Genomic DNA, 13,516 nt, shown 5'->3' on the forward strand with positions numbered 1-13,516 from the left:
AGAGGGAACAACCTGATGACACCTTGATCTTGGACTTCTAGCCTCTAAAACTGTGAGAGAATAAATGTCCGTTGTTTAAGCCACCCCGTCTGTGGTGGCTTGGTATGGCAGCCCTACCCATCTGTTTCTGTCTCAGATTAACACAAATAGTGAGTCTCTGGGTTCTCTCAGCACTTGTCACATTACCTTGGACATTGTAAGCACCCCATTTGTTTGTAAAACAAATTAATTAATTTTTAAATGAAAGAACTTCTCACCTCGTCTTCCCATGCTTAATTCTCCATGAGGTGATGAATGGAAATAAAAACTCCAGCCGGTTTTTCTTCCGTTTTCCTCTCTCCTTTTCCCCTCAATCTCATGCCAGCATTTCCGTTCAAGTTCATGTTTAGTCTGTGATGGCAACTTATAGTCTTATTATATTGTTTTCATATATGTTCCGGATTTTTTTAGAATTTTACCCAAAAGTCAGGAAGTGATCTTAGCCTCCTGTGTATAGCCTTACAAGATGCTGGAATGGTGGGGGGCGGAATTTAAGAGTCAACTTCTAAGGCCTAAGGAAACTGATCCAACTTTGAAAGCTGAGGAACTGATAGGACCAAAAAAAAGTTACCTAATCATCCGGGGCTATATTTGCCCATTATATGTCTTTTCTTTCAGCTCTGTTGGGTTGGATATTTACTTGCGCTCTTCCAGTCTATCTAAATTAATAGTCTCAATTATAAAATTTCTCTCCTTCCTACTTTGGATTTCAGCTCTTTATAAACATGTCTCCATGAGACCATGGAGCCATGTGAGTACAGGATCAATATCGCTTTGATCTTTGCGTGCCGCGCCTGGCCCACAAAGCGCTCAACAGAGTTGTTTCAATGACTGTGAACAAGCATCTCAAAAATATGCTGGCATTCATTCAATCAATTATTTATTAAGTGACATCGTCAGTGCAGGCGCTATGCCAGATACGGTGATACAGAAAGGTCATCAAGAAGCTCCAGACCAAGTGACAGTGCCATGAGTGAATGGCACTACTACAGTGTGTGTGAAGTGTCATGGGAAAACAGCAAAATGAAAACCCAAACTATCAGAAGGCAAGTGCTCTCACCTTTTTTCTCACGTCTCCTGGCTCTCCTTCAATTTCATACACTCCTGTAATATTACACTCATTACAAAGAGCATTATTCATCTTATAAATTCCTGTAAGTCCAACTGTCTGAATGTCTTAACAGCACAGCTTAACTTCTGTCTCCTTGGGGAAATCTTTTCTGATGACACTAAGGTTTTGTCTTCTCTCTGCCTTCCTTAGTCTTTACCGCTCATTTACCAATAATTCCAAGACCACCTAAGGGACACTTCAGGGATTCACATGAAGTTCTGTTCGCATGTAGTGCTTGTATTTTACACCTGCTTAGAGACTGCAAGCTTCTGGAAGGCAGAAACCCTGTATACTTATAGAATGTTAGAAATCGAAGGAATGTAATGGTCATCTGGTCCAACTCCATCTTTCACAGGTGACAAAACCCAGAGTCAAGGACAGTACCACTTGCCCATAAGAACTTACAAAGTTAGTGAAGGAACAAAACTAAATTGCAAAGCCAAGATGATTTGAAACAGGTATTAGGAGGCTAACGGTCCTGAACTATTTTTCCAAGTGCCAACATCTTTCTGGTTTTTTTTCTTTCCCCTAATATCCTCTCTCTCTCTCGAACGTGGTCCCTATGTTCGAGAAATAAAGGAATATTTTTTCTCTAAGGAATAATCTTACTTCTCTGTGTGCGTGTGTGTGCACATATACGCGTGTGCATGTGGATGTGTGCATACATAGCAGTACTATAGAAAACAACAAGCTTAGGGTTGTGTTAACTCCACAGACTCTGGAATCAGATGGTCTAGGTTCAAATCACGAATCTTCCACTACATTTCTGTTAATTTGGGGCATCTCCAATCTTCAGTTTCCTTATTATTTATAAAATAAAAATTAGAGTACCTACCTCTTTAATTTCTTACAAGATCAGACTTGTAAAGTGTTAGTATAATGCATAAATTAAGTGCTCATTACGCCTTTGATATGACCTTGATTTGACTAACATGTAGAGGTAAAAATTATAAGAAAGTTCACAATATACAAAGCTATCATGTAAACTCTTCATATGCAATTCAAACCTCAGCATTCATACATTACTATTTTCCTTTAAAAAAAAAAATGTGTTGCAAGATACAAAATCCTTTCCAACCAAAAATGAAGACCACCAGCGATGTCCCTTTACTTAAACTACTTTCTGAGTTAAACCACTCAGAAGATACTTCAAGGCATTCATTACTATTTCCAGGATTAAAGGCAGGTGTCAAGGTGAAAGCCCATGCTCATTACATCTAATGCCCTTTCCTCCCATACAAAAGCAGGAATCAATTAATTTCCTCCAGACACCAAACAGTCAAGTCCGGTTGGCAGCACCGAAGGTTTCTAAGGACTTTCTTTCGTAAATGATGTCCTTAGGAGCCTTCGGAGTTTCCTTCCTCCCTGCAAGTATCTTTCTTAAAAGCAGAACATTCAATTTACTGCTCTTTTCCTTCCTCGTGAAAAAATAAAAATTTACAGTAAAAGTATAGAAAATAACCACCATCATGGATTTCCTTCAGCTCTGCCGAAACAAAGCAAACAAAACAAGTTTTGCCACAGAATCTGCAGAGAATGCAAACCAGTCCTATAGAACTGGAAAGATATTGAGTTTCTGAGTTATAGCGGATTGTGCTGACACTCGATCACTGGGGACCTTTTTGCCAGGTATCGATGATCTAGTAGGAAGTTGCTCAATGCCTTTCCTCTCCTCCTTGAATCTCCAAACAAAACAATTCAGATACGCTCACAGTGGCACGCTACTGAGCACAATTGGGGGCAAAGGACATGTGTATTTCTATCTGGGAGTAATGTCTTTGTGAGGGCAGAGTAAGGAGTGGCTGTAGAGGGGATAAGAAGAGGTGGCCTTCCTTCTGTCCCCACCTCCATCTCAGCCAGTTGGTGTGGGCGGTCCTCACATGGTGGGAAAGTACTATCAGTATGTGCTCCAGCAAAACAATGAGGTGCAGTAAGTAGATGAATTTTATCTTCAGGGGCAATCATGTAAGCGAATCTAACATATATTTGGCTGCTTAAAACTACACGTGGTTCATCTCCCAGGTCTTTCCACTAGGTCAGGGACTCTCAAACTAAACTGTGATCGAATCACCCTGAGAGTCTGTTAAACATGCAGATTTCCAGATCTTGCCCCTGTAAGACTGATTCAGGAGCACAGAAATGTGAATTTCTAATCAGTGGTCCAGATGAGATTGTGATTCAGGGGCTCAGGCCATACTCACTGCAAGACTTTCCAGAATAATGTGTCAGGCACCACAGCCTCCTTATCCTCACCCCCACCTAGCTGTTTCACTGGAAACAAGCAACCTAACAGCAAAAGAGGTAAGAACCAGAAAACCTTCCTCTCCCAGAAATGTATTTTTAGCTAAATGAGAATAGGAAAAGTAGATACCTGGTTTAGAAAAACACCTTCACATAAAGGAAAGGTGGACACTCAAGGCAATTATGAGCATTTCAGCAGGGGAGGAAGGAAGATACTCGTGGAGGCACCTGTTCATAACTTCTGTAGGCACAGCCCTGCCAAGCGGGACGGAAGAACAGAGAGCCCAGTCTCTCGGTGGAGCCTGGGCTATGACCCTTCCAGGCAGTTTGGATCCCACGGGGGAGCCACCGTGCCTGGTGCTTTGGCCTTTCCTCCTGTCTGTCCAGGAATCTCAAACTCCCCTTTCTCAATTCTCAAGGTTTCTCAGGAGACTTCAGCCCACCCTGAAGTTGTCTCCCATTCCACGTTTTGCCTGCTGAAGTTGTGATTTAAGCTCGATTTGTTTGGCATCACCAGTTACTGATTTCCTTCGTAGTTTTTGTTTTTGTTTTGCAGTTTTCCAATGCAGAATATTATTCATCAATGGAAAGCCCTGGAAAGTGTAAAAGGCAATATCCTCAGCTCTCTGCTGGACTTAAAGACTGAAGTTGGCAAGTTGGTCCTCCTGAACTGAACACATCTAACACACACATTGCTGACTCAGGCTGTACAAACGTGGTTCGTTATTTTTGCTCATCAAAGCTGTTAAGAGAACAGTGGATGGCGATTTGGTGTTTAGAGCACCTGCTAATTCTTAGATACTGAGCTGAGTACTCAACACTCGCTGTGTAATTTATAACTTCTAACAGCCCTGCCCTGAGCAGGAAATGTTATTATGCCCTTCTAACAGAAGAAGGAAGAGGGGTTCAGAAGAGTGTAAGCTGTTGATGTCACACACCTGGAAAGCAAGACCTGGATTTGTCCTTCTGATGCCATTGTCTACCCTCTTGCCTTACACCAAGCTGCTTCCCTCCCTGAAGCACATTAAAAACTATTTCCTTATAAGTGATTAATTTGCAAGTACTAATGTCCTGAGTGGACAGAGTGGACACTCTATGAAAGTATGTCCTTTTAAAGACCAAAGCCCACACTACGTGGATATGTCAGGGACCACGTTTCCCTAGAACTGTGAATATCATTTAATCGAAACCATTCTGTTCCCAAACAGCCAACAGATGTTCATAAAGTGTTTAACACTCTGGAGAAGGGTATACTGCAATATAAAACCCATCCAAGCAACATGCTTAAAACTGCATTTACACACGTCATTCTCTATTCGACTAGAAACAGGATGGCTTTTTAATTCCAGGGCATTAGTTCAAATCTGTTCTGGATTTGAATGGACAGAAAATTGTTCCCTCCTGACAGCCATTCAGCAGTCCATGTTCATTCTTGGTAAATTGGTGCTCCCAGGAGGCCTGTGCAAAACTCCAAATGCCACTGGCCTCTGCCAAACAACATGGCAGAGCTGGGGGAAACCTGAGGAAAAGATCAACTTCCTTTAAAAACATTCCCTAAAGGGACCCCGTGCTTAAGGCAAAACAGATGCTCCTGAGAAATAACATCAGCCTCAAGGAAAGTGTGTGTCCTGCCACATGCCATCCCTTAATCCAAATCATCCCCTCGCCCGGGTCTCCCCTTTTTCCAATCCTCTTCTCTTCGTGTCTTAGAAGCAGCATCCGCACGTGCACATGCACACATGGTGATCAGAAGTCCAGTGGTAGACTCCCTCAGGACGACGGGGAATCTTCTAGCTCTGCACCAAACCGGCTGTTGGTGCAACACTCACAGATACATTTATTAAGCACTTATTGTGCCAGGACCTGAGCCAAGTGCTTCCCGTGACTGTGTAGATAAGGATTTGGAGGCTTACAGAAGTCATTATTTCTAAGATCATGCACCTAGCAAATGATGATCCTAGGATACACCAGATACTCTGTTTATCTGGCAAGCTAGACAACGTCCATCATGTCCTTTGTGGTCCAAACCGCCATTGTCTCTCACCTAGATTATGACAACCCTCTCCTGGCTGGCCTCCCTCCTTCACCCTTGTCCCTCATCATCTAAAAGAGAGTGAATCTTATAAATGTTAGACCCATTCACTGCTCCACTCAAAATCCTCCGATGACTTCTCATTTTACTCAGAATAAATTTCCAAGTCTTCATCACAACCTGCAAGTCCATGTACTCTCTGATGACATCTTCGTCCATTCTTTCCTCACTTACTTTAAAAAAATCGTTCTCAAAGTGTAGTTCCTGACACCCTTTCGGAGGTCTGGAAGTCAAAATCACTTTTATTCTAATATTCTAGTTATTCTAATATTCTAGTGTTGTTTCATGCTCATTTGTACAGAGAACAAGTACTTTTAAAATAAAGTTTCTGATTCCACGTTGTAACTGCCCTTTAAAGACTACCACTTGTTGAGTTCTGATGTAGTATCAAACAAGAATAACTGGAAATATCTGAAAAGGCTAATATTAAAACACTCTTCCATTTTTCAATTCTGTGTCTGGGTGAGGCCAGATTTTCTTCATTTACTAAAACCGAAACAACATACTGCTACGGATTAGATGCAGAAGCAGCTATGAGAATCCAGCTGTCCTCTAGCAAGCCAGACATGGAAGAGATTTGCAAAACTGCAAAACAATGTTACCCTTCTCATTAAATTCTTTTGTGTTGGAAAATATAGTTATGTTTCACTAAAAATTACTTTTATTAACATGTCACGTGCTTAGTATGGTAATCTGTAAACAAATCAATAAATATTTTTAAATTTTCTCAGTTTTAATTCTTAACATGACAAATCTCAATAGAATTGATATAACTAAAGCTCTTGGGGATCCTCAATAATTTTTAGGCATACAAAGGAGCCCTAAAACCAGAAAGTCTGAGAACTACTGCCCTCAGCTTACTGGCCTTCTCACTGTTCCTTTCCATGCCAAGAAAAAGATTTACTCTAAGAAACTGGCTCATGCAGTTTTAAAGGCTGAGAAATCCACAATCTGTAGTCAACAAGCTGGAAACCCAGGAGAGCTGACCGTGTAAGTTCCGGTCTGAGTTTGAAGTCAAGAGAAACTGACATCCCAGCTGCAAGACAGACAGGCAGTGGGAGAGAATTCTTTCTTACTCAGCCTTTTTATACTACATAAGCCTTCAATGGACTGGATGAGGCCCACTCACAATAGGGAGGGCCATCTGTGTTACTCAGTCTACAGCTTCTCACCATGTTTATCTCATCCAGAAGCACGTCACAGACACACTCAGACGTAATGTTTCACCAATCATCTGGGCATCCTGTGGCCCAGTCAAGCTGACACGTAAAATTAACCAGCACACCTTCCATTCATTAAGGTCACTCCTCAAATATTATTTTATCCCCTACATCACCCTATAAAAAATAACACTAATACTCCCATATCCTCTGTCTCCTTAACTATGCTCCAGTTTTCTTAGTTTGTATCACCATTTATAAATTATATATCTACCCTTTTATTTCTCTTGCTCCACTAAAATATAAGCTTTTTAGGTTATTGAAGAGTTTAGTTCCTTGTTGCATACTAGAACGGGTCATAATCAAAATTTGTTGACTAAATGAATAAATACATCACACTGTTTCTATAGACTTAAGACCATAATTAAGATTTGAGGAAGCAAAGTTATTAAAGCGAAAGCACTGAATTGCCCTCAGGTGGATTGTAATGTGTATGCGTCACACACAGTGCTTTAAGCAAGGCAGACATTTATTTTTCTTTCACCTAAAAGTTTGGAACTAGGCAGTTTAGGGAAGGTATGGCAGCTCTGTTTCACACAGTCCTCAGGGACTCTAGGGTGTGGACTTTGCTTCTTGGTCCAATATGGTAGATAGAGAGCCAGCATCATATCTTCCTTCCAAAAGAAAGGAAGGAAAAAACTAAGAAGAAAAGTGAGGTGAAGGGAACATAACAGCTACTTTTTCAGATTTTCAGGAGCTGTCCCACATCAATCCTACATAAATTCATATGCCAGATTTAATCATATGGCCCCATCTGAGAAATATGCCTTTATTCTGGGTGTACACATACACAGCTAAAATATTGGGGGTACTTATTTAAAGTGATAGGGAAGAATAGATATTGCGGGACCATTGGCAGTCTATGCTACAGGTAACTATTATTTTAATCTGCCTTCTTCTTCTGGTAATGGAATCATTTTTCCATTAAGAAACTCTTCCTCATCTACAGCCATGCCACCCTGAACGTGCCCGATCTCATCAGATCTCAGAAGCTAAGCAGGGTCGAGCCTGGTTAGTACTTGAATGGGAGACCACCTAGGAAGACCAGATGCTGTAGGTGTGAAAAAAAAGAAAAAGAAACTCTTTCTCAACCCATACCATTTCTTATAATGCTGGTGATGCTGTCTACACAGTACAGCCTCTACCAAAAGCAGGAATGTGGCTAAGACTAGGTGAGTCATCATATACCCTATCCTCTCGGCCCATCGATTGGTCCAGAGATGAGTACATGACCCAAGCAAGGCCTAGAATGGGCAAGCATAGCCAGACAGAACTTCCTCTGAGATTTAAATATAAATGGTGGAAGAGAAATGCTTTTTTACCCTGGGGTTGATAAGCTGGGAATTAGTGAATCCTGGGGTACTGACATTCATTTCACCCAAGCTATATGTAATAAGTCCTATCTTCAACACGAGGGAATGAGGCCAATACACAAAGGCAAGCAGACCCATACGCTGGAGAGGTGACATCATTTGAGTTCTCTGATCCAAGTCTGCCAAAGCCTGATATCTCAGTTATGAGATCCAATAAGTTCCCTTTCGCTTAAATCGGTTTTTGTTGAATATCGTTCTCTTGCATTTAAAATCCCTGACTACAATGTGTATAAAAGGCATGTTACCTTTAAAATCTGTTCTCAAATATTATTTACTATTCAATAAAGATTAACTTATGATGCAAAATGGAGAGAAAGTATGTCTGTTTCTACCTTAAACACACATTTTTGAAGTCTGGATCGCCTCCTTTGAAAATCTCCCCCTGAGCAAGCTCTCCTTTCCACGCTCCCTGCCCCACCACTGCCTGCTCAGTGCCTCCCTCTTCATGACAGAATACCTGGCTTCCATCGAACACAAGACTGACCACGTGGCATTGAAATCCTTTGTTTCTAGGACAACCTTCCCATAAAATGACAATTTGCTTGAGGACAAGGGACTGTATCATATCTTCATATCTCCAGCACTTACCTCACTGCTGGGTATACAGTAATGATTATATTAAACTTAGTGTTATAAATATGTACACACAACTTTTTATCACCACCTCGTGGTAGAGGGTCTAAATTACTCTTCAATTTCCTCTGGAATATGTTAATCACAACTTTTTATCACTACCTCATGGCAGAGGGTCTAAATTACTCTTCAGTTTCCTCTGGAACATCCTCTGTTAATCAAATTAAAAAAAAAAAGTGGAAACTACAAAACCAAAGTAATAAATTATAGCACAATTACTGTTCAGCTGACTCAATTAGAACAAAATTCTCAAAAATGAGAAGTGCTAAAATATTTCTAAAGCAAAATCACTCCCCAGATAGCAGACCAATGTCTTTAATTTTAAGTAAATCTCAACAAAGATCAAATCATAGAAATCTACATCAGTAGATAAAGCTTGATTTATAATTGTGAAATTCATATTATATCAAAGGATTTTTTATTTTTCTAAATTCTGGTTCATTTTTGGATAAAAATGGTTGGAGGTCAGTTTCTCTACTTGAGGTGAGAAGCAAGGTCGGGTGCAATCACAGGGCCTAAGCAACCAATGGTTCCAATTGGCTGCATTTCAGTATCAAAAACAAGAGACCTGGGTAGTAGCAGCCTATGGCCTTCTCAGCTTGCCTCTCCTGGCATGGAATCTTCACCCTATGAGTTAGATGGGATGAGAATGATCAGGGCCCCATTATTCTCTGACTGCCATGCTTGGGGTAGAGCCTCCAACCTATGAGTGGGGGCTGGATGGAAGAGGGAAACACCCATCCCAGGGGCTGCACTCACCCGGAACTCAGCCTCTGTAACTTGAAGTTGGAGGAGATCAGGAACGTCATCGGCCTCTCCTTCTTGGTTACATACTGTGTCCCTTGATTGGAAACTAACAGGAATGGGGGTTCTGTCCTTTTGGCCACACCTATCTGGAGTGGAGCCTCCATCAAGCTCAGCTAGCAGGGAGAGAGAGGAAGGGAGAGGTTATGGTTTGAGCGCCACAGATTCTCACTGTTCTTACATATTTAACAGATTTTGCTGAATATTTCATTTCCTGTATGCTCTTAGGACAATTAAAGTCCAGAGACTTTAAATGATTTTGTGTGTGTGTGTGTGTGTGCGCGCGTGCGCGTTTTAATCATTTTTACTAGTTATGGTTGTTTCACTGGAGAATGGGTCTGCAGATCTCTTCACACCTTCCCAGAAGTTTCAGTCCCTTTTAAAGAATACAATTCCATAAGCTAACATTATAACCGCTGGTTTTCATTGCCATTACTGTCGACTTCTATTTTTAAGTTGTAATAATTCCTAGTAAAGTAGAGAGATGTAATTTTATTCTGATCAAGTTGACTTGACCCCTCTCAAGTAAACAAAATTACATGCAAAGCTGAAAACAGAAATGGGGACAGGGAACCAAGCGGGAACAACATTTTATAATTTGTCAAGTTCAGAGTACATACACTTTTTTTCTTTTTAGTTTTAAAAGACAAATACCGACACGTAAAGTGAATTTATATTTTACAAAGGCTACCAAGCTGAACCCCTTCCTCCAAGTTTTCATTCTGACCTGACCATATTTGAATGCAGGTAAGTAACCAAATCCACATTTGAATTTTTGCATCTACTACATTAAGACCTTGTTTTCAACATGACTTCATTAGCTGGAACCATTTTTAGTAGGGAACATATAAATTAATAAAAATAATTAATAGTTATTGTTATACAAGTTAACTTTTATTGAGTGCATATGCCAGGCTCTTTGAAAACTGTATTAAATGTACTATTTCACTTAATTCTAACAACATTACTATGAGGCAATTTAAATTTTTATTATCTCCGTCTTATAGATGAAGCAACTAGGTACAGAGAGGTTAAGTTACTTGCCTAATGTACATAGCCCATCAGTCAGTGGTGGAGGATGGATATGAAGCCAGATAGATTAGTTTCTAGAACTTCCATTGGTCCTTTGTGCTATACTGATACTTAAAAAGTTTTTGGCTTCATTGCCAAAAATATGTACAGTAGCCTCCTAAGAGTGGTACTTCGGAAATTTTCTTTAAGAGAATTGTTCATTCACTCATTCAACAAACTTACTAAGCAAATACTATGATCAGAAAGACGAACTGTTTGATTAAGCATGGAAACTAGTAAATACTAATCTTGTAGGATAAAAGTTGACTCCTCATATGAATGGAAAATACCTCATGAGAATCAAAATCAGAGAGTCACATTGTTAAGCACTAAAATGGAACTGTTATTATGTGAAAAATTTTAACATTTTAATGAGCACATACTGCAAGCTGGGCACCATGCTAAGCTCAAATGCTTTATATAGGTAATTTCATATCATGCCTCCAAAAATCACCAGGTAAGTGGTTAAGAGCTGAGGCTCTAAGTCAGCCTTGTGGGGTGTGAATTCCAGTTCCAACAGTGACTAGCTGTGTAAGTCAGACAAATTATTTAAAATCTCTGGGCCTCAGTTTACTCATCTGAAGATTAGATATAACAATGGCAATTCCTGTAAGTTAAAAATATATTCAACAGCAAGTAAAGGAATATCTGACTATAGTGGCTTTAAAATAAGAGTTCATTCTTCGACATAAGTGAAAGTCTGGCAAATGTTAGTTTAGCATTTCAGTGATGTCATGGCTGTGATTCTTTCAGGAGTACAAGATAGCTGCTGCAGCCCCAGAAATGATGTCAATGTTTAGGGTAGAAAGAGCAGAAGAGGGTGCCGGCCACAGGGGTCCTCCTGATCAGGAAAGCTAAGGCGCAATCCATGCAGATTTCTACGTATGTCCCCATGACCAGAACTCTATCATATATGGCCACTTGAACTGCAAGTGAAGCTTGAGAAGCAAATATGTAGGAGGCACATTTTCACCCACACACAATCAGGGTTCTATAAGCAAGGGAGAAGGAGAATGAGGATCACAGGGTGAGCACCTCAGCAGTGCCTAGCACACTACTTCATGGGTTTGGGAGAACAGAGAGAATTCAAGCTAAGCATCTGGCACAGTCTGGGTCCTCATTCGGGGCCAACAGATGTTAGTTGTTTTATTTTGTAAATGAAAATGTTCAAGAGCTTACCTCGAATCACACAGCTTCTATATAAGAGATGAGATTCAAAGGCAGCCTTGCGGACTCCAAAGCCTAAGCAGTCACAATGTAAAGAGTGATGAGAACAATTGGATAGAGGCTTTTAAGGGTGCCATCGCTCCTGAATCACTTTTTGTACTCTGCTTAAGAGTCACACTTTTATTTTTCTTCATAGATATGCTAAGGATGCCTCAGCTGGATCCCCTGCAGGAATTAGTGGAAAAAGATGTAAAAAAGTAGCCAGCTCTTGCTTAAGTCTTCTGAATTAACACCAGGCAACCACCTATGATACAGCAGAAGGACATCTGTATTTAACACATACACATACAAAACTGTATTCAATAAAAAAATAGCCATGAAGCTCTATTGTTTGATTAAGCATGGAAACCAAATACTGACCTCTTAGAAAAATAGTTGGCTCTTCTCCGAATGGAAAACAACTGGATGAGAATCAAAACCTGATGTGTGAAGTGTCCCCTCAAAGTAAGATACTCAAAAGATGTTAGAAGCTTTCACCAGGAAAACAGACATCTCTATTTTTCAATTTAAAAAATGTACCATTACTAATTAAAACCACAATATTTAAAAAATGATGTCTCCCCCACCGCATGAAAGGGTTTGGTTTCATATTTGCAAGGTGTAATGAACATGTGAGGTCTGGTGACCTCATCTATAATAACTCCATGCATATAATTACTGTGCACAGAGGTGTCTGGAGAGCAGATTTTTAATCAAGGCCAGGACAAGCCTGTATTACATTAATAGAAAATGTAGAACACATGGTTCCAATTCCATTTGCTCAACCATAAAATGAGCAGAGTATTACTGACTTAACTTCCTCCCATAGAGTGGGAGAGCAGAAGATGAGTTCCATAAGACACAAGCTATGTTTACAAAGCACTTATGGCAGTGGTTGCTAGACTTGGGGAATTATCAAGGATTATCAACTTTGACCTTGCCAAGTAGTAACAGTAAAACAACATAACAACAATCAACCAACCAACCTGACCACTGTCATCATCACTTCATAAAAGGACTTTTAACACCAAGCAACTAGGATGGACATACTTATTCTCAAAGTAAAAAAGCAATACTGTAAATGGAATGAGTTTTACTAAATTTCACTCCTCATCTTAATTTTTCTCATTTGAAATGCATGGATTAACATTTAGGAATTACAGGGTCAGTCCTGGCATTGTTCTCTTAGTCCCAGATAGTCTTTCTGGACACCGGATTTCAAGGACTAGAGGGCACTGCTATAGCATTACAGGCAGGGCCCAAGAGTTTCAGGATGCATGCAATTAAAAATCTTCACTAGAAACTTTCAGAGCACATCTGTAATTGGAGATGCTTCTCCCACACTCTCCTTTGGCCTGCCTTAAAGTATCGCAATAGTTTTAGACTCCAGATTCAAGATCCTATTATTGCTACTTACGTAGTCATTTTAAGTCATAATTAGAACCTAGACACAATGAAGGCAGGGGTCTTAAATTCCCCATGGGACCTTGCACTCAGCAGGCATCAAGTGATACCTACTGATTTGGTATGAGCTTGATGATTGCGGAGTCTATAAAAGTTCTAAAAGCCAAGAACAGCAGCTGATGAAAATCATTGTGAGCTGATCTTGGGAAGAAGATGGGTCTGTCCAAAGAGGTAAGAAAATATTTTACTGTCAATTGAAAATTTTCATATTTACTTATCTAACATAATCTTATGTACATGCTCTGAGCATATGTACATGGTC

At 40.1% G+C, this 13,516-nt stretch overlaps 1 long non-coding RNA gene and 1 pseudogene across 1 annotated transcript; one reads left to right on the forward strand and one right to left on the reverse strand.

Annotated features, from left to right (window-relative positions):
• Positions 1 to 7,644: 7,644 nt before the first annotated feature.
• LOC111739843 lies at positions 7,645 to 7,763 on the forward strand (annotated as a pseudogene).
• A 1,341-nt stretch (positions 7,764 to 9,104) lies between these two features.
• Positions 9,105 to 13,093, reverse strand: LOC111739802. The gene is made up of 4 exons (XR_002780378.1): positions 12,172 to 13,093; positions 11,764 to 11,976; positions 9,469 to 9,629; positions 9,105 to 9,336 (listed from the first exon to the last, which is right to left on the reverse strand). It is a non-coding gene; the product is annotated as an uncharacterized LOC111739802 (long non-coding RNA).
• Between the last annotated feature and the right edge of the window lie 423 nt (positions 13,094 to 13,516).

This window comes from Pteropus vampyrus, unplaced genomic scaffold, assembly GCF_000151845.1.
Source record: "Pteropus vampyrus isolate Shadow unplaced genomic scaffold, Pvam_2.0 Scaffold54, whole genome shotgun sequence".
NCBI classification, from domain to species: domain Eukaryota; kingdom Metazoa; phylum Chordata; class Mammalia; order Chiroptera; family Pteropodidae; genus Pteropus; species Pteropus vampyrus.